This window comes from Molossus molossus, unplaced genomic scaffold (assembly GCF_014108415.1).
Source record: "Molossus molossus isolate mMolMol1 unplaced genomic scaffold, mMolMol1.p scaffold_m16_p_3, whole genome shotgun sequence".
NCBI lineage: Eukaryota > Metazoa > Chordata > Mammalia > Chiroptera > Molossidae > Molossus > Molossus molossus.
The window spans coordinates 126,599,986-126,621,256 of NW_023425366.1; positions in this window are offsets into that span (position 1 = coordinate 126,599,986).

Genomic DNA, 21,271 nt, shown 5'->3' on the forward strand with positions numbered 1-21,271 from the left:
TCTGGCATGTAGAGAAGGCTACAAACCCAGGCACCCTCTTAAAGGACCAATGCACTACATTTTGTTTACAGTCATTCACCTTGGGCTCTGGCAGAGGGAGGGCAGATCACCATGCTGAGTCATTCCCTCATGCTGCAGAAGCCATCTTTCTCAAACAGAGCTTTACCATCAATGCAACTTTAGTCGGGGTGGGGGTGGGGGGATAGCCACACCCTTTGGAAACTCTCTTGCCCCACCATGTGGAGTTTACACTCTGCTGAAGACTAGAGTCTGCAGCTCATTAAGTACCTGAGTCTAACAGTCAGACTGCAGGCAGAGGTGAATCTCTGGGATCTTTGAGTCTGACCTGCTCCTGGGCCCAAGGCTAGTAAAAGAAGACCTTAATGCACAGTTTGGTCATTTTCACACACACACTCAGCCCCAGCATAGGGAGCCATAATCTGTGCATCACTAATAGCTCCAAACAGAGTACTCAAGGCCAGTCACAAACAGCATCTGACATTGGCCTGCCAGAGACCCTCTGAAGAGGCCTAAAACCAATAAACCCAGTGGCCGGTTTCAGACAACAAAAGAGCAGGATCCAATAAGCTTTAAAAGCAGTATATCCACTGGGAGGCATTGGGAGTCTCCAAACCCTGTAGAGGCAAATTCCACTTTATGTGATAAGCACCTGAACAACAGCCTGCATGCTGTTTTGGGGGTTGAGCCTCACTGTTAGTCACCCTGAAGGTTGAGCCTATGCACTAACAGGCCAATAGCAATCAAGACTCCATTACAGCTCTTGCCAGTTTTGCTCAGTGGTTAGAGTGTCAGCCCACAGACCAAAGGGTTGCAGGTTTGTTTCAGGTCAAGGGCATGTACCTGGGTTACAGGTTTGATCCCTGGCCCTGGTCAGGGTATTGTGGGAGGCAACCAATTGATTTTTCTCTCACACATTGATGTTTCTCTCTCTTCCTCCCTTACTCCCTCCCACTCTCTCTAAAAGAAAAAAATTAATGGAAAAATATCCCTAGGTGAGGATTAACAGGAAAAAAAAAAAAAAACCCCATTACAACAGGAGGGCCCACATAATGTGCACAAGGGACATTATTAGAGCACCCAGGTTTGATCAGGGAGACAGTGCCACATGGCCCAATAGGTGACCTATTATATAAGGCCACTGTACCAAGACTGGGAGTTGTAGCAGATCTACATAATACATAGAAACAAACATGAATAGGCCAAAATGGGAAGACAAAGAAACATAACCCAAATTTAAAAAACAAAAAAACAAGATAATTCTCCAGAAGAAGAGGTAAATGAAATGGAGATAAACAATTTATCAGATATAGAATTCAGAGCAATGATTATAAGGATGCTCAACAGCATGAAAAATAATACAGAAACTATAAAAAACAACCAGTCAGAAATGAAGAATGACATAGCAGAAATAAATATACTGGAAGGAATAAACAGCAGATTAAAGGAAGTCAAGGATTGGATCAGTGAATTAGAAGAAAGGGTAGAAAAAAAAATTCAATCAGAGAACCAAAAAAAAAAAAAGAATTAAAAAACAGGATAACAGTTTAAGGGAACTATGGGACAATATGAAACATAACAATATCCACATTATAGAGGTACCAGAAGGAAAGTGAGCAAGGGATAGAAAACCTGTTTGACAAAATAATAGCAGAAAGTTTCCCTAACTGGATGAAGGAAAAAGTCATGCAAGTTCAGGAAGTACAGAGCGTCCTTAGCAAGAAGAACCCAAATAGGCCCACACCAAGACACATTATAATTAAAATGCCAAAAATTAAAGGCAGCAGGGGAAAAGCAACGTGTAACCTACGAAGGAGCTTCCATAAGACAATTGGCTGATTTCTCAACAGAAACACGACAGGCCAGAAGGTATGAAGTGTTCAAGGTAATAAAAAGCAAGGATCAGAAACCAAGACTATTCTATCTAGCAAGGTTATCATTCAAAATAGATGGTGAAATAAATAGCTTCCTAGATCAATAAGGCTAAAGTAGTTTACTACCACCAAACCAGCATTGCAAGAAATGTTAAAGGAACTGCAGTAATAATAAGAAGGGATAAAGAGAAAGAAAAATATAGGCATAAAGAATTTAAATGGCAATAAATAAGCAACTATCAATAATAATCTTAAGTGTAAGTGGATTAAATGCTCTAATCAAAAGATATAGGGTAACTGAATGGATAAGAAAAATGACCTATATATATGTTGTCTATAAGAGACCCACCTCAGAACAAAAGACTCACAGAGGATGAAAGTGAAGGGATGAAAAAATATTTTCTATGCAAATGGAAACAAATAAAAAAATAAAAAAGCAGGGGTAGCAATACTTATATTTGACAAAATAGACTTCAAAGCAAGAGACAAAGAAGGTCACTGCATAATATTAAAGGTATTACCCAACAAGAGGATATAACCCTGGTAAACATTTATACACCCAATATAGGAGCACCTAAATATATATTTTTTAAAACTCTTGGAGACTTTAAGGGAGAGAATGACAGCAATACAGTCATAGTAGGGGTCTTTAACAACCCACCGACTTCACTGGATAGACCTTTCAAACAAAAAATCAACAAAGAAACAGTGACCCGAAATGATACACTAGATGAGATGGGTTTAAGTGACAATTACAGAACATTATACCCCAAAGTTGCAGAATATATATTCTTCTCAAGTGCACATGAGATATTCTCAAAGATAGACCACAAGTTTAAGAAAATTGAAATCATCTTTTTGGATCACAATAGCATGAAAGTAGAAAAGAACTACAATAAAAACACTCAAAATCATTGAAACACATGGCAGCTAAGTAGCATGTTGTTAGACAATGAATGTGTTACCAATGTGATCAAGGAAGGAGTGAAAAACTTCCTGGAAACAAATGAAAATGAACACACAACAAGCCAAAACCTATGAGACACAGCAAAAGCAGTCCTGAGAGGGAAGTCCTTAGCACTACAGGCCTTCCCCAAGAAATGAGAAAAATCTCCAATAAACTATCTAACCCTACAACTAAAAGAATTAGAAAGAGAACAAGAAAAGCCCAGTGTAAGTAGAAGGAAATAGTAACAATCAGAGTGAAAATAAATGACATAGAGACTAAACAAGAAAAAATTTAAAAAGATTAATGAAACCAAGAGCTGGTTCTTTGAAAAGATAGACAAGATTGATGAAACTCTAGCCAGACTCAATAAAAAACAAAGAGAGAGGACTCAATAAAATCAGAAATCAAAAGAGGTGGAGTAACAACTGACACCACAGAAATATAAAGGATTGTAAGAAAATATTACAAATAACTATACGCCAACAAATTGGACAACCTGTGAGAAACAAATTCTTAGAAACATACAATCTTCCAAAACTGAATCGAGAATAGTCAGAAAACCTGAATGAACCAATAACAACTAATGAAATTGAATCAGTAATACAAAATACAAAATAAAAAACTTCCAGCAAACAAAAGTCCTACACTGGCTGGCTTCACAGGGAATTTTACCAAACATTCAAAGAAGAACTAATATCTATCCTCCTCAAACTATTCCACAAAATTCAAGAAGAAGGAAGACTTCTGAGCTCTTTTTATGAGGCCAGAATTATTTTAATCCCCAAACCAAATCAAGACACTACAAAGAAAGAAAATTACAGGCCATATTTCTGATAAACATAGATGCCAAAATTCTCAACAAAATATTCGCAAATAGGATCCAGTAATATATTTCAAGGATCATATACCATGACCAAGTGGGATTTATCCTAGGGATACAAGGCTGGTATAATATTTACAAATCAATAAGTGTGATATAGCACATGGACAAACTGAAAGATAAAAATCACATGATCGTATCAATAGACATAGAAAAATCATTCAACAAAATCCAGCACCCATTTTTGATAGCAATTCTCAGCAAAGTGGGAATAGAGGGATCATACCTCAACATAATAAAGGCATATATGGCAAACCTAAAACCAACATCACACTCAGTGGGCAAAACAAAAAAATGTTTCCCTTAAAAACAGGAACAGGGTAGGGATGTCCACTTTCACCACTCTTATTCAACATAGTACTGGAAGTTTTAACCACAGCTATCAAACAAGAAAAAAATAAAAGTCATCCAAATTGAAAAGGAGGAAGTAAAACTGTCATTATTTGCAGATGACATGATATTATGCATTAAAAAATTGCAAAGACTCCACCAAAAACCTAACAGATTTAATAGATGAATTCAGCAAAGTAGCAGGATATAAAATTAATATTCAGACATCAATGGCATATTTCTGCACCAATAATGAACTCTCAGAAAGTAAAACAAAAAAATAAATCCCATTTATCATTGCAACCAAAAAATTGAGATACTTAAGAATAAACTTAACCATGGAGGTAAAACACCTTTACTCGGAAAACTAAAGGACATTAAAAAAAAAAGAAATAGAGAAAGATATAAACTAGTGGAAGCATATACCGTGGATTGAAAGAATTAACATAATTAAAATGTCCACACTACCCAAAGCAATCTATAGATTCAACACAATCCCTATTAAAATACCAATGTATGTTTTAGAGATCTATAATAAATACTCCAAAAAATTTATATAGAACCAAAAAAGACCCCGAATAGCCACAGCAATCTTGAGAAAGAACAAAGTAGGAGGGATAACAATACCGGATATCAGGTTATACTACAAAGCCATTGTAATAAAAATAGTCCAGTATTGGCACAAGAACAGGCATATAGATGAATGGAACAGAACAGAGAACCCAGAAATTGACCCAATACATTATTCTCAATTAATATTTGACAAAGGAGGCAAGAGCATACAATGGAGTAAAGACAATCTCTTCAATAAATGGTGTTGGGAAAATTGGACAGGTACATGCAAAAGAATAAAACTAGAGCACCAATTTACACCATACACACACAAAAACCCTCAAAATGGATAAAAGGCTTAAATGTAAGTCATGAAACCACAAAAATCTTAGAAGAAAACAGGCAGCAAAAGTTCAACATCTCATGTAGCACAAGTTTCACCAATATATTGCCTAAGGCAACAGAAACAAAGAAAAAATAAACAAATGTGACTACATCAAAATAAAAAGCTGCTGCACAGTAAAATAAACCATCAACAAAATGTAAAGGGAGCCCACTGTATGGGAGAATATGTTTGCTAAGGATACATCTGATAAAGGGTTAATTTCCAAAATATATAAATAACTCATACAACTTAACAAAAGGAAGACAAACAATCCAACTTAAAAATGGGCAGAGGACCTAAATAGACACTTATCCAAAGAGGACGTACAGATGGCCAAGAGACATGAAGAAATGTTCAAAGTCACTAATCATCAGAGAGATGCAAATTAAAACTACAATGAGGTATCACTTCACACCTGCCAGAATGGCTGCCACCAACAAATAAACAATCAACAAATGCTGGCAAGGATGTGGAGAAAAGGGTACTTGAGTACACTGCTAGTGGGAATGCAGACTGGTGCAGGCACTGTGGAAACAGTATGGAGTTTCATCAAAAAATTAAAAATAGAACTGCCATTTGACCCAGTGTTCCTGCTTCTAGGAATACATCCTAAGAAGCCTGAAATACCAATCAGAAAGAATACATGCACCCTTGTGTTCATAGCAGCACTATTTACAATTGCTAAGATCTGGAAACAGCTCAAGTGGCCATCAGTAATGAGTGGATAGAAAGCTGTGATACATATTTACAATGGAATACTATGCAGCTGTATGAAAGAAAGATCTCTTATCCTTTGAGACAGCATGGAGGGACCTGGAGAGTATTATGCTAAGCAAAATAAGCCAATCAGGGAAAGACAAGTATCATATGATCTCACTTATATGTGTAATCTAATGAACAGAATAAACTGACAAACAAAATGGATTCAGAGACATGAAAGTAGGGAACAGACTGATGAATCTTAGAGGGAAGAGATTAACCAAAGAACTTATATGCATATACGCCTAACCCATGGACACAGACAGTAGTGTGGTGAAGGCCTGGGGTGGGGATGAGTGTGGGGTGGAGGGGGTAAATGGGAGAATAAAAAGGGGACATCTATAATATTCTCAACAATCAAGATAAAATTTTTTTTTATCCTCACCCGAGGACACCTTTCCATTTTTTGTTCAGATAGAGTGGGAGGGAGGGAGGGAGGGGGAGAGAGAGAGAGAGAGAGAGAGAGAGAGAGACATCAACATGAAAGGGACACATCAAGTGGTTGCCAACTGCACGACCCAACCAGGGCCAGGGACAAACTGCAGCACAGTTACATGCCTTTAGCGGGAACAAGATGAATTTTTAAAAATATAAATAAATAAATGGAAACTGTTGGATTATTCATGTTTTAGTCCCAACAACAAATAATTTTTTGTTATAAAAACTGTCAATAGTGCCAAGATGGAGAAATATGATCCTAGCTCATTCCAATACAAAGAAATGTTATTGTTCCCAAAGAAGAACCCTACACGGCAAGAGGAATATTTTGCTTCAAAATGAACTGTGCTTGAGGATTGGAGGGAGAAAATGTCAGGTCTCAAGTTTATTTTCTCTAAATTTACCAAAAATGTATGAAAATAAAGTTCTTTTCAGTCTTCAATTTCAGCCTCTAAATAAAATGTTTCATGATACTGTGTTTATCTCCTTGTACTTATCTGAAAGGATGGGAGAAGGTCAGTGCCTTGCGGCTGTGTATGGAACAAAGGCAGCCCTTCGCTTGAGCTGACAGCCAGCCTCGGAAACTCCTGTGTGCATCGCCTTGGGTCTGGGCTGACTTCTCCCCTGGAGATACATGTATGAAAACAGCCCAGCAAGCCTGCAGTCTGCAGAGAGATCTGGGAGTCTGCTAAGCCTCTCGGCTCGTGATTTCCAGCCACCGGTGGATTCTGCTTGTGGAGGGAGAATTTTCTGTTGTTACTCTCTTGCTGCTGAATACGCTGAATGGTAATGACCTGAGTATCCTTTGCCATGAATAAGATAAATAAGTAGAGATGCGTTTATTTTCCTTTTAAAAGCAAATAAATCCTGGGGGTAATATTTGCCAGAAAAAGGACTATTAATGTCCTTAAGATATAAAGAAGTCTAGCAAATCAATAAGAAAACCCCAAGCCTCACTACTTAATAAAAATCAAAGTAAAACTGTAACAGTTTTATCCAAAAAGGATCAAAGTTTTAAAAATCTGTTGTTGATTTGGGCTTAGGTAAGTCTGACCAACTGCGGGCAACAAAAATTAGCACAAATTTCTTTTAATATAGCAATCTGGAATTATGTATAAAGTACTTTACAAATAACTGACACCTTTTGGAGGAATAATTTTTCTTCTAGGAATTTATCCTGGAAAAATAACCAGAAATTCAGAGATTATGTATTCAAAACCTTTATGATAGAGAAAAATAGGAAGTATCTAAATTATTAAAAATTATTTATGTCCTATGTTGAAAACTTTGGCAATCATTAAAATGGTGTTTTTGTTAAAATGTTATAACATAAGAAAATGTTCACAGTCTTATGTGACAAGTAACAAATATAGAAAATGTTTCATTTAGTGTGTAATTGTGTGAGAGGATGGGTGTGGATCAAAATGGGGAGAAATGTCAGATTGATAGCTGAGGGTATTTTTAGATTGGTCAATCATGAGTGACTCTTTGTCCTCATTTTATCTTTACGACTGTTCCAATCCCTGTACAATAGACATGTACCGCTTTGGTTATTCAGAAACTGGGGAAGATGTTTAAAATCTAGAGGCAACAGGTCTGGAGGAAGGCTCACTGGCCTCAGACTCTGAGACCCGAGTGGGGCTCCAGGCTCAGGCTCTCTCTAAGGATGGACCTTGAGAGCCCACCGTACCCTCTGAGAACCTCAGGCTCCCAAGGGCAAAACAGCACGGCTGCCGGAGGAAACAGGCTTCTTCCACACTGTCACAGGAAATGCATTTCAGGGATACACACATAGGAGGATTTGAGGTACATTGGCAAGATTTATTGAAACATAAACACAGGACTGCCCCAGGCGCCCAGTATCTCATCCACCGCCAGGTGCTCAGCTCTGTGTCACTGAGGAAGAAGTCTCCAGCCTGAGGCCACAGGCCCTCAGTTGTCCCCAGCAATCCTGGGGCAGGGGCAGGACCAGAGCTGCCTACCACCATCCCGGCATCCGAGGCTCGGGTAGTCAACCTTCCTTCCTCTCTGTTCCCATCTGGCCCGAAGTCAGCGCCGCACCAGCGCCCGCAGCAGCTGCAGGACGGAGGGCAAGCGCCCAGGCCTTTGGCAAGCTTGGGTCATACTTCCTGGGGCTGGGGCCAGGGCAGGGTTTTCTTCCACACTATCCAGTCTCTTCCTGGATCTCCCTTGGGGCAGTGCTGGTGCCTCTCCCTATCCAACCCCTTTCCTGGGTCTTCGTTTGGGGCTCCCCTTACCCTGCCCATTTTCCCCAGACTTTCAGGCTACACTCCTCCCCTTCATTGTCACCACTTTGGCTCCTACTGCACATGCGACAGTTTCATAACTTTGCTTGGTATCCAGCTCCTGCCGCACGTGCTCCCCGTTGCCGTTTATCCCTCTCCTGTTAGTGGGGAGGAGGAAGGGTTCCCTGTCCGAAAGCTGGTCTTTCCTGCCCACGCGGGATTATGGGCGGTTTGGTGGAGGATGTGGCTGTTCCCTGGAGCGTGTGAAGCTGCCCCTTCCTAGTTAGTCCAGCTCATTAGGAGTCTGGCTCCCTTCAGTTAACATCAACTAGCTGCCCCCTGTAACAGTACCTCAAGCAGCTGCCCCGACACTTAAATGACATGAAGTATCATGATAGGTATGTTGAGGCTACTTAATAATTATTAAACGATTCAAAAACTGAATCTGGGACGAGTGGGGCCAGCGTGATGAAACTTCTGGGAATGAAAGTGTTTGCCCAGACATGATGGGGTAGAAAGTCCTGAACCCATCACTTACTGCTCTGGGACATCATGGAAGTTGCTTCGTCTCTCCAAGAGTCAGCGTCTTTATCTGGAAAATGGGGAGTAGTAAAAGTACCTACTTCACAGAGTCATGAGGGCCAATGAGATAATGCAAGTGTTAGCAAACTATAGCTTGTGGGCCCAATCTGGCCCACCATTTGTTTTTGTAAATAAAGTTTTATTGAAACACAAGGATGCCCATTTGTTTCGTTACTGTCTATGACTGCTTTTGTGCTATAAGGGCAGACTTTAGTTGTTGACACCATGTGGCCCTCAAACCTAAAATATTTACTATCCCTGGAGTGTTTCAGTTGGTTGGGTGTTTTCCTGTGCACCAGAGAGTTGCTGGTTTGATTCCTGGTCAGGGCACATGGCCGGGTTGTGGGCTCAATCCCTGGTTCAGGAGGCAGCTGCTCAATGTTTTGCTCACATCACTGTTTCCTTCTCTCTCTGTCTTCCTTCCTCTCTCTAAAAATCAATAAAATATTTTTTAAAAAGAATTTAAAATATTGTCCTGGCTGGTTTGGCTCAGCGGTTAGAACATCGGCCCGCAGATCAGAGAGTCCCGGGTTTGATTCCCGCTAAGGGCATGTACCTCAGTTGCAGTTTGTCCCCGGCCCTGGTTGGGGTTGTGTGGGTGACGACCAGTCCGTGTGTCTCTCTGACATCGATGTTTCTCTCTCTTTCTCTTTCCCCCTCTCTCCCTCCTGCTCTATCTGAAGATAAAGGTAAAAAACAAAACAAAAAACAGTGTCCTCGGGTAGAGAATTAAAAAAAAAAAAAAAAAAGAATTGAGACTTCTGGTCAGGATGGCGGGCATGTAAACGCAATATCGCGTCCTCCCACAAACACATCAAAGTTACAACTAAACTACAGAACAACCATCATTCAGAACCACCTGACATCGCGCTGAATGGAAGTCCTACAATTACGGAATTAAAGTAGCAGCCACATCGAGACTGGGAGGAGGGCGGAGGGGACGGGCTGGTCCCACACTCACGTGTGATGGATAAAAATCAGGAGGACACCTCGGCTGGGAAGGTCCTCCCTGAGGAGTGAAGGGTCCCGGTCCCACACCAGGCACCCCGCTCAGGGTTCCAGTGCCAGGAAGAGAGTCCCCATCACTTCTGGCTGGAAAAACCAGCGGGAATGGAGACTGAGGGAGGCTGAGGGGGCTGGAGCCCCAGGCAGCTCCTTAAAGGGCCCGCGCATGGACTTATCGAACTCCCACCCTCCGGGCTCCAGCATGGGGGAGGCAGCTTGAAAGGCACCAGAGACATACAGGGAAGAACCCAGTTGTTTGGCACTGGAGCAAGGGTTGGAGAGGCTGCTTTCTCCTGGACAGACCTGTCATCAGTGGCCTTTGTTCCTTTGGTGAGCCCTTCCCTGAGGTGGCAGACAGCCACCATATCTGGGACTCCAGCAACCTGGCTCACACTGGTAGCCCCGCCCTGCTGACTCCCTGAGGCCCCGCCCCACCCAACTTTCAGGCCCACCCAAGCTGTTGCCAGTTGCTTAACCATAGGATTGGCCTGTCTTGGATCCTGCTTCGGGTTTTCCTAAATTCTTTCAAACAAGCAGCATCTGGTCTCAGCTAGCCCCATACCTCTCGTTAAGTAATACATAGAAACAAACACAGGGAGGCAGCCAAAATGAGGAGACAAAGAAACAGGTTCCAAATGAAAAAAACAAACAAACAAACAAAAAAAAACAGAACAAAACCCTAAGAAAAGAACTCAGCAAAATGGAGATAAGCAACCTAACAGATGCTGAGTTCAAAACACTGCTTATAAGGATGCTCAATGAACTTAGTGAGAACCTCAATGAACTTAGTGAGGGCCTCAAGAGCATAAAAAAGGACCAGTCAGAAATGCAGGATGCACAGTCAGAAATGAAGGAGGCACTAACTGAAATAAAGAATAATTTACACAGATTCAATAGTACAGTAGGTAAAGCCAAGAAGCAAACCATCGATTTGGAATATAAGGAAGCAAAAAACACCCAATCAGAACAGCAAAAAAAAAAAAAAAAAAAAGATTCCAAAACAATGAGAATAGCATAAGGACCCTCTGGGACAACTTTAAGCGTGCCAACATTCACATCTTGGGGGTGCCAGAAGGAGAAGAGAGAGAGCAAAACATTGAAAACCTATTTGAAACAATAATGGCAGAAAACTTCCCTAACTTGGTGAAGGAAACAGACATACAAGTCCAGGAAGCACAGAGAATCCCAAACAAGATGAACCCCAAGAGGCCCACACCAAGACACATCATCATCAAAATGCAAAAGGTTCAAGACAAAGAGAGAATTTTAAAAGTAGCAAGAGAAAAGCAGTTAGTTACCTACAAGGGAGTTCCCATAAGACTGTCAGTTGATTTCTCAAAAGAAACTTTGCAGGCCAGAAGGGAGTGGCAAGAAATATTCAGAGTGATGAAAAGCAAGAACCTACAACCAAGATTACTCTATCCTGCAAAGCTGTCATTTAGAATCAATGGCCATTTAAAGAGTTTCCCAGACAATAAAAAGCTAAGGGAGTTCATCACCACCAAACCATTATTATATGAAATGATGAAGGGCCTTCTTGGAGAAAAAGATAAAAAATATGAACAAACAAAATGGCAATAAATACATATCTATCGACTATTGAATCTACAAACAAAATGAACAGGCAGAACAGAAACATTCTCCGGACCGCAAGCCGACGCTCTAACCGCTGAGCCAAACTGGCCAGGGCCAGAAACATTCTCATAGATACAGAGAACATTTTGTTGGTTGCCAGATGGGAGGGGGTTTGGGGGAATGGGTGAAAAAGGTGAAGGGATTAAGAAGTACAAATCAGTTGCTAGACTGACAAACCTCAAAGGGAAGGGGAGTGGGGGATAAGAAGAGATAAACCAAAGAACTTATGTGTGTATATGCATAACCAATGGACACAGACAACACTGTGGGGAAGGCAGGAGGGGAACGGAAGTGGGGAGGAGGGGGTCAATAGGGGAAAAATGAGGAACATCTGTAATACATTCAAAAATAAAGATAAATTTTAAATGAAAAGAATTTAAAATATTTACTATTTGGCCCTTCATAGCAGAAGCTTGCTGACCCCTGCGGTGGTGCACAGAAACGACCTAGCATAATGTCAGTCACTCGAGAAATGATACTGCAATTATTACTATCAATATCTTTATTATCATTATTGACTGATTCCTCTGCTTTGAAGTAATCCTGAAAGATCAGCTAGTCCAACCCTGTCTTCCCCAGTGGGACACCTAGTCAACCCCAGGTGACTGAGCTGGGCTTGGCGGCGAGTTCCTGCCAGAGCACGAGTTCCTGAGGCCTCCTGCGCTCCGTCCTAGCACACGCCTGTCCTCACCTGCAGGAAAATGCTTCCCTTCCAGCCTTCCCTGCCACTGTGGCTCCACCGCCTGTTCTGGTAGAGTCAAGGGGAAGAAGGGTTTGATGGACAGCCACTTCTCTTGCCTTAGGAATAGTGTCTGGTGACTTCGCAGCTTCCTCTCTGAAGGTCACAGGGCCCCAACTTCTCCTGTTACCCAGGCAGGCTCTGGTCATAGGCCCCCTGGGATTCTGGGAATTCAGCCAGGGTAGGCAGGGAGAGGCAGGGGTGAGGAGTGACCTCACTGCAGAGCTGGCCCAGTTTCAAACGCACAGTGTCTACCAGGGGCAGCACGCTGGGCTGGGCTGAGGTGCATCATGACCGCGGAGCCTGCTCTAGCAGACCTGGTGGAACCAGGGAGCCCAGGGGGCAGGCTGACTCAAGCCACAGCTCCAGCGCCTTCCAGGAAAGGAGGCAGGGCGTGTCCGAGCCTCCAGAGGAAAGGGCGGGAAGCAGCCTCCTACACATGCTAACCTTTTCTTTGGTGTCTCTCACCTGAAAAACTTCAGCCACCCGAGTCTTGATTTAATTTTCTGCACATCAATTACGGAGCCTGCAGTGGGCTTTTGATCCTGTGAAATCCACACAAAGTTCCACTCTCCCTGGAAACACCTGGCAATTCTTCCAGCATTTGGGTCTGGGGTGAGGCCTGTTTTCATTTCTAACCAGTTCCCAGGTGATGTTAATGCTGCTGGTTCCGGAACAAACTTTGAGAAATCCTGGGTATAATAATAACTCAGGGGTACAAAGGGTAGAGGAGCTTAACACATGATCTGCATCTCCATTGAACCTTTCTCAGAACCCTGAGTAAGGGATGCCCTTCCATTTTACAGATGGGTAGAGTGAAGTACAAAGAGATGAAATGGGCAGATCTAAGATACGATGCTTGGGAGCAGTAAGTCTCAACCGCAGAGAGGAGAGGGCATGAACAAGGAACTGAAGACCTCAAGGCCTACAGAGAACACGCAGAGATCATTAGCCAGCAAAGTTGGTTCTGGGGCAGCTCGGAGCACAGTCCCCTCTTTCCAGCTGCCGTCAAGGGGCAATGGAGGCAAAATGTTGCTACATCTTCCAATTTCTCAAGGGAAGTAAAAAATCTCAATTTTAGTGCTGTCAATGAAGTCTAAATTTCAAAAACACTGTGCAAGCCAGGTACTATGCACCCGCCAGCTAGCTAACCTTGGCCCCAGCACCCTGGACATATGAATGCTTTTTAATCCTTGGCGAGCATACAAATTACCTAGAGCCCTTTTCAAAACATGAATTCTGATGTAACAGGTCTGGGGTGGGCTTGAAATTTTTAATTTCTGATGACTTTTTTACTTCTGCTGCTCTGTAGACTCCACACAGCCAAGCTCTAGAACAGAGCTGCTCAGTGTGTGGTTTGTGAACCCTCCCTTCCCCCCCAGCAACTGCTCCACTGAAACCTTGTTCAAGTGCAGATTCTCGGCCCAGCCCTGCACCAACTGCATGCAGATTTCTGGGGCTGGGGCTCGGGCGTCCACGCTTCCATACGTCCTCGGATGACTCCTGCGCCGCCGAGTGTGAGCCTGCCGCCGGCATCGGCGTCCCCGCCCTGGTGCACCGAAGTCGCTGGAGGAGCTCTCAGAACCCTGACCCCTGCCGGCCACTGCAGCTGGTCTGGAGTGGAGCTGGGCTCCAGCATTTCAGAACTTCCTGCTAGTTGTACTGTGCAGCCAAGGTCGAAGGCCACTCTCCCAGGAGCTCGTAGAGAGTCTTCTGTGAATTTTGTTCAAACTGGAGAAACAGGAATGTGCGTTTTGAAAAGAAGAGGTGATTGCAGCTAAAGCATGGGCATGGGGGTTGCATATACCTGACGTGCATTGTGCCTCCACAGTACCCATAGGCCTGGGTGGGAATGCTGAGTGCGGATGTGGGGTGAAGGCCTGATGCTGCCCCAGGTTCCAAGAAGCAACACCATTGCGTTCCTCAGCACTGCGAGATTCCTCCCGAGCTGACCCCGCCAGTGAATGAGGCCACCACCACACTTGGCCACTTGGACGATGACAACCAGCCTGGAGTGGCCAATGGCCAAAGTGACTGATCCGCCCATCTGGTCAGGCATATAAGCCTGGCTTTAGTGCTCTGCCTATCATGCAGATAAGATGTGGGCCCTTCTGCTTCCTGGTCTTATGAGTTAATGCATAACCAGTTAAGTGTCCAAAGGAGCAATATTAATCTCAGCGGAGAGTGACCATCTGACTTCCTCTCTCAAGCGATGGCTACACGTTCTGGTCTGGACCGTGGTCTCTAAAAACCAGTTGAGCAAGAAAATGAGACAGGCCTAGGATTTTAGAACACAGAGAAAAGAACCAATATCAGAATCCCAGAGGACACCAGGCCCATTTCTGATGGCAGAGTGTGGAGCAAAGAAACAGAACAAGAGTTGTCAGGACCGCCAAGTACCAAGAGAAGAATGGAACTGAAGCAGACGCTCAGCCGCAGAGAGGAAGCAAAACGAAGCAGGCGGGTTCTGCAGGCGCAGTTTGGAAGGCCTCCCAGAGGACCCAGGGTGCAGGCGGATGCCGGCGCCTGTGGCTGGGCTGATGGGCTGGAAAGCAGATGCCCAGGGCAGTCAGCCAGTGTGAGCAGCATCACTCTTTCTCTCCTTCCGTATCTGTCCGTTGGTCAACAAATATTTATTTTGCCCCTGCTATGGGCAAAGCAATGGCTGGAGTTGCACCGAGGTTGTCGGTTTCATCAATGAAGAGTTTTAACTTGAACAAGCGTGTTCTAAAGGTTTATTCACACATTTTGCAAATATTTACTGTGTACCTTTTGTATTCCAGGCACCGTGCTGAACACTAGGGTTACAATAGCAAAGAAAACACACTGTGTGGTTACTTCCATCATGGAGATTACATGCTAGTATGGAGGCAGATCACAAACAATCACAAGAACAATGTAAATAAATAAATACATGTAACTGTTGTGAAGAAAAACTAGAGGGTACTAACAGGAAAACTTTCCATACAGAAAAGTTTTCCTTCAGAGATGTAGAAAAGTTTCCAAGAAGAAGTGATATTCGTGTTGACATCTGAAGGAACAGAGAAGCTAATTAAGCCAGAGCTATAACGAGACCCTGGCAAAGGGAACAGACTGTGCAAAGGCCCAGAGGCAGGGCAGAGCAGGATGCTTTTATGAAATGGAAAGGAGGCTGGTCCAGCTGGAACATCCTGAACAAGGAGAATCAATCAGCTCTTGCCAAGCCCAGCACAATGCAAGGACTGCAAGTTGTGTTCAAGAGCAATGGGATGGCCCTGAAGGCTTTGACCAGGCAGGACTTCCTAATGAGGGGGGCTGGACACATCCTTCTGGTTGCCAGACAGTGATGATGGCCCAGCCACCTTTGAAAAAGGGGTTTTGCCTAGACCCGAATTCTCACCTGATCAGGACTTATCCAGACTGCCAGGCAAGGAAGCTAGCATTGCCCACGTGCCCCTAGCTGCCAGCTCAATTCAGATTTCTTAGCATCCAGTCCCTAAATGTGTACAGGGCTCTGATTCTTCTAACTGAGATGCAGCCAGGGGCTGGGTTCCCCTGAGCTCCAGGCCTGACCGGGTGCAGGCAGCCTTGTGTTTTCAGAGGACCACCCGGGTCACTGTGTGGAGAAGGGGTTGGGGGCCTGAGCACAGACGCTCCCTCTGTGCATCCATGAATTACGATGGTGGAGGTGGAGCCAGCATCTCCTCACGTTCCCTTTATAAATATCTGTCTGCTGGAATGCTTCAACTGGGTCTTTGGAGTGGTCTCTGCGTAGACAGAGAGATATTTATCTAGATCTAGACAGATAATACTTACCTGAATACCACACATGCTTACATAATAATGTCATGCACGTATAAGCCGGGATCTCCTTGGTGAACGTTCTGTGCACACCTGTGCGCCCCGGACGCCTGCATTGCGCCTGCGTCGCTTCGGTGTGCTCCTTCCTGCTGCTGGTCTCCTGGAAGGTCACACCTGGGTCCAGCGTCTCCTTCACACACACCCAGCTGGGTTCCCACAGGAGGCTGAGTCTCCAGCGTCAGGCTGGAGGATCCGGACATGTGCAGGATGGGGAGAGGCATCCGGCGGCGGAGAGCCCCAGGGTTGGGACATTCGCCGTGTATAAGTCTTTCGGATGGAACAGCAGCCAAGTCCTGACAACAGTCACGACATAGGCAGTCGGCCTATGCACCAGGCTTACAGCCACGGCCCGAATGCAGGAGGCTCCTCAGCAGCCTCGCGTCAGGAAGCCTGGACAGGACTCCGTTCTCTTCGCTAAGCAGGGTGGTTTACGTCCCGTCTCCAGAGAGGTTTCCGTGAGAAACTAGATGAACTGTTGGAAGTTCCTGGACTTGGGGACATCCTGGGAAACATTGGTGCCTTCCACCCAGCGAAAGGCATTTACTTCCACTAGTTGAAGCTGGACCCGAGAAGCCGAGATTGGAAAGGGCCGTTCATTCAGCCGCTGCAACGTCATGTTTAGGTGCCAGGCAACACTGACCTCTTTCTCTAGAGGACGGTAGTAACCCACACCGTCAGCATGGAAACGCGGGAACCGAGCCACTGGCGACTCCTCAGCACGCTCCGTAAGTTGTTCACAAGCGGCCCCCCTCTACCGCATCTCATGCCAACACCCACACCCCAGATCGCTCCCTCTTCTCCATGTCTGGGGTGTAGAAAATTCATTTTCACCTCAGAAAGTTGCACTTTGTCCCCTTTACTTAGAATTCTCCTTTCCAGGATCTTTGAATCATTGGTTCTCTCTCATTACTCAACTCTCAGCTCAAATGTCACCTCCTCTGAGAAGGCTTCCCTGGCTGATCTGTTTTATCCGCTTCATAACACTCATTGTCATCCGAGATGAGTGGGAGTAAGTGCTGATCCGTTCCCTTGACTCCCACACCAATGAAAACGGGAACTCCAAGAGGGCAGGGCCGCGGGTGCCCAGAACAGGGCATGGCAATGTGGTGTCCGCTCAACAACCACTTGAAAGGACGAGCAAAGCTTTCGACCTCTGGCAGTGGTCAGAAAACAGAAACTAGGTCCGAAGGGAGCATTGGCTGAACATGAAGGAGGAGGAGGAGTCTAGAAAACAAAGCAAAAAGATCAAGCAGCTTTGGAAGCTGATCCTGGAGCAGTTTTCGGACATCAGGACTGGCAGGGAAGCTCTGAGGGCACCGCGCTGCCCCGTGCTGACCGCCCACAGTCTGGGCTGCACTCACCAGACTGTCTTCTCTGTGCCTCAGTTTCCCCACCTGGAAATGGGGAGAAAAGAGCCTGCCTTGAAGGGTGGTTGTATCATTTGCTTAGAACAGGGCCTGGCACACTATAGGAGTACTACGTCAATGTTTGTTTGAAAAGTAAAACATTTTTCTGTTTTTCATCACCTTTCACGAAACATCCTGTCACTGTCGATTTTATCTTCACTTGCTCAAGGAAGATCTTCTCTCTCAAAATCATGGGTCCTGTTGGAGTTCATTACCCCAGAGAGTACCTTTTGGCCCTTGTGCTGACCAAACGGGGGGAAAGGGTTGACCTAAGGCAGGGGGAAGACTTCAAGCTGGGAGGACAGGGGTGGGCTGCTGTGCACCTCACCCTTCCTGACCACCGGTGATATTGGTCTATAGCATGTGGCTTGTCCAGGCTGTGGGCCAGCAGCGGCTTGCCTGGCAGCATATCACCAGGTCCTTGTTCCCCAACCAGGAGTAGAAACTGCCACCTCCCTGCTCTTGGCTCTCCCTGACTCCCTCTCTAATTTCCCACTGGACGGAAGCCTGTCCCAGTGCCCTCGGAAGCTGGACCCCATGCCTCATTCATTCACTTTAACCTCTGTTCCCAGATGTTCACAAAGGCTCTCTGCCTCGGCCCTGACACAGTCTAGGCATTCAGTTTTGCAACCTACTCGATATCATGTCTTGCTTTCCAGATCTTCAATGTCTACAAAAGTGGGAAGAAGCTGGGGACCCGTGCATTGAAGCCCTCATTACATACCATTATATACCAGGCTTCATGGACTCTGGGACCGGCCTCGGTTCGAATCCTAGCTCTACCACTTTCTAACTAGGAGACCTTGGGCACACCTCTGTGCCTTGTTTTCCCACCTACGTAAGCTGGAGATAATAATAGCTCCTAATCAAGAGGGTTGCACTGAGTCATGATATACAAAGTACTTAAAATTTTACTTGGCATGTAGTGCCAGATGTGCTATTATTTCATGTACATTATGTCACTTAATCTTCATAAATTGAAAGAGGTAAGTACTATCCCCATTTTACAAGTGAAGGCACCTAGGTTCAGAAAGATTAATATTGCCAAGGTCCACCTCACCAAGCTGCCCCAACCCATCCCAGCCAGCTGCCCTCCCTGCCCCTCCAGAGCGGACCCTGGGGGCTCAGGGCCATCCTACACACAGATCAAGTTTGCTACAGGCATTGAACTTGCTTAAGTGGACTGAAGACTCCTTCTTGTGTGGGCCTCTGCACCCTCTTTCCATCTGCCTAGCACTCCCAATGCACCCGTGTAACCTCGAGTCAGAGCAGAATTGAACTGACAAAGGAGCTGAGCAGAGATCATCAGTGCCCACATCAAGGTAGGTCGTGTGTTCTAGGCCTGGGCCCCTTGGTGCTCAGCTTTCACAGAGACAGACAGACAAGTGCGTCTGTAACAGGCAGGCACGGATGAGTACTAGAGGGACAAGGCCGACTAAAAGAGCACCACGAAATCTTCCCTCCCCTAAACTCCTGCTCTCTGTCTTACAGCAAACCATTTCTCGGGACCCGCCACCTGACATACATGGTCTTTCCAAGTGGCCGAGACATTTCTGAGCAGATGAGAGCCCAGCACTTAGGAGATCTCTGCCACCGAACAGACGGCTTCGTTATTTCGTGGCAATTAAGTGACCCGCTCAGCTGTCGGATACATTGCTCACTGATCAAGCTGAAGAGCTTCTTGTGTGGGTGCAGATATCTGATTTAATGTAAAAGACGCTCACGGGGACAGACACGAGGGTCACCCAGACAACTGAACAAATATTGAGATAAAGAAATTGCACCAGGGCACCGTGGGGGCAGAGGAGCAAGTGGGAAGAACGGGATGAGTGACAGAGGCGCTTCCTGTGATTAAGACGATGTTGGTGAAAAGTGCGACGGTGCTAATTCCTCAGTCCACTTAGACAAACGGCATTGCAGTGACGTACTTACGTTGTGCCAGACTCTGTGCTAAGCCCAGGAAAGTAGGGCAAGAAAATTTAAAGGGACCTAGACACCATGCCTGCCTCAAAGGAGCTCCGAGCTGAGCGCTGGAGGCGGACTCAGAAGCAGAAGTCCAGGGATAAATGGCAGTCGTGTGGCCCTGGGGAGACCGGACTCACTGTTGTGAAAATTTTTTCAAGCTCTTGACAAGGAATTGAATAATAACGAGATTGGCCTGGCACATTCTCCTGCGAACTGGGCTGTGACATCACACAAGGTATAATTTAATGCCGGGCACTAACGTAGCTGACACCAGGCCGCTGCATGGCTGTCCTGCTAGGGCGGGCCATCAGAAGGCCACGGGGTCAGCCCAGAAGTGAGTGCTTCCTCCGTCGGCGATCACCCTGGTTCCCAGGACGGGACATGAGGACTTGAGGGGAGGCCTAGGCTGAGATGACGGGCGTTTTCTCTCCTCTTCTGTAGTTGTCAGTACGTTTAGGCCAGACACGGAGGTGTGAAGACGCCTGAAGCTCTTCCAGTGGTGGCCACAGGCGTCCCTTAGCCGCGGAAAGCAGGACGCGGGCTGAGCCGGGATCCCACGAAGAGACCGAGCACGTGTGAGAGAGCTAAGTCATTCTCTCCATCCTGTGCGTAGTGATTCCCTCCCATTACCTCCTAAACTCCAGGACAGTCACCGTAAAAGATACAACCTGTCACTATGCGCTTCTGGTTGGGAGTAGCCAAATAGATCAACGGAGTGGAGCAGAGACCAGAACAGGCCCAGCTGGTGTAGGAGCTCAGTGGGTTACAGAAGCAGCATTTCAAAAGGGGGGTGGGTGGAGAATAGGTTATTAAACAAATAATATTTAACCCTTTGGGAAGAAAAAAACAGATACCTACTTTTCAGCACACTCAAAAGGTAATTTCTAGGTGAATTAAAAGCTAAATACACTTGGCAAATCTATCCTCCAGAAATGAAGGAGTTAAAGGATTCGCCCTGACAAACAGACGCTGAGGGAAGTCATCACCGCTAGCCCTGCCTTGTAAGAAATGTTAACAGCTGAAAGCAAAGGACACTGATTGACTAATGAAAGTCACATGAAAATATGTGGTGGAGGTGTCAGCAACACCGCGGTGGACATCGTCTGCAACATAGAAATGTACATGTGCATCGAATCAACATGTATAGCTTAAACGTACAGGATGTTGTATGTCAACTGTCTCTGAATAAAGCTGGGAAAAATAACCAAAGGATTGATATCCAAATATATCAAGATTTCTCAAAAATCAATAAGATATACACACTAAAACTTAATAGAAAATTGGGCAGGCAATACAAACAGGCAATAAACACAGAAAAGAATGCAAATACAAAGATGTTTAATTTTGCTAGTAACCAAGAAAATGTAAAATAAAACCACGATGCTATTTCATGGGGCTTTTCCAATAGACTTGTGAAGTTAAGGCACTGTTCAGGGCATGTTGATGAGCCTTTCAAACATCGTCGGTAGATCAATCCAGTAAAGCTTTTCTAGAAAGCAATTCAACAGTATCTTAATTTCTTTGGAAAGGCTTGCATCTCTACCGAGAAATCTGGGGCTACCCTGGAGAACAGGGAGACAAAGCAAGGCGCACAGCGGAGCAGTGGGACCGGATGGAACGCCGTGCGCTGGACGGCCACGCAGCTGTCAAACAACGAAGCCGATGCTT